Source organism: Gracilinanus agilis, chromosome 6 (genome assembly GCF_016433145.1).
Source record: "Gracilinanus agilis isolate LMUSP501 chromosome 6, AgileGrace, whole genome shotgun sequence".
Taxonomy (NCBI): domain Eukaryota; kingdom Metazoa; phylum Chordata; class Mammalia; order Didelphimorphia; family Didelphidae; genus Gracilinanus; species Gracilinanus agilis.
In genome coordinates this window covers 281,582,516-281,582,989 of record NC_058135.1, presented here as the reverse complement: position 1 = coordinate 281,582,989, position 474 = coordinate 281,582,516, and positions in this window count along the sequence as shown.

Here is a 474-nt window from a genome sequence, read left to right as displayed (position 1 = left end):
GCCATACCTATCAAGCTACCAAAAAACTTCTTTACTGAATTAGAAAAAACTATAACAAATTTCATTTGGAATAACAAAAGATCAAGAATATCAAGGGAAATAATGAAAAAAAATGTGAAGGAAGGGGGCCTAGCAGTACCAGATATTAAACTATACTATAAAGCAGCAGTCATCAAAACAATATGGTACTGGCTAAGAGACAGAGAGGAGGATCAGTGGAACAGACTTGGGGTAAATGACATCAGCAAGACAGTGTATGATAAACCCAAAGAGCCCAACTTTTGGGACATGAATCCACTATTTGACAAAAACTGCTGGGAAATTTGGAAAACAATATGGGAGAGATTAGGTTTAGATCAACATCTCACACCCTACACCAAGATAAATTCAGAATGGGTGAATGACTTGAATATAAAGAGGGAAACTATAAATAAGTTAAGAGAACACAGAATAGTATACTTGTCAGATCTCTGG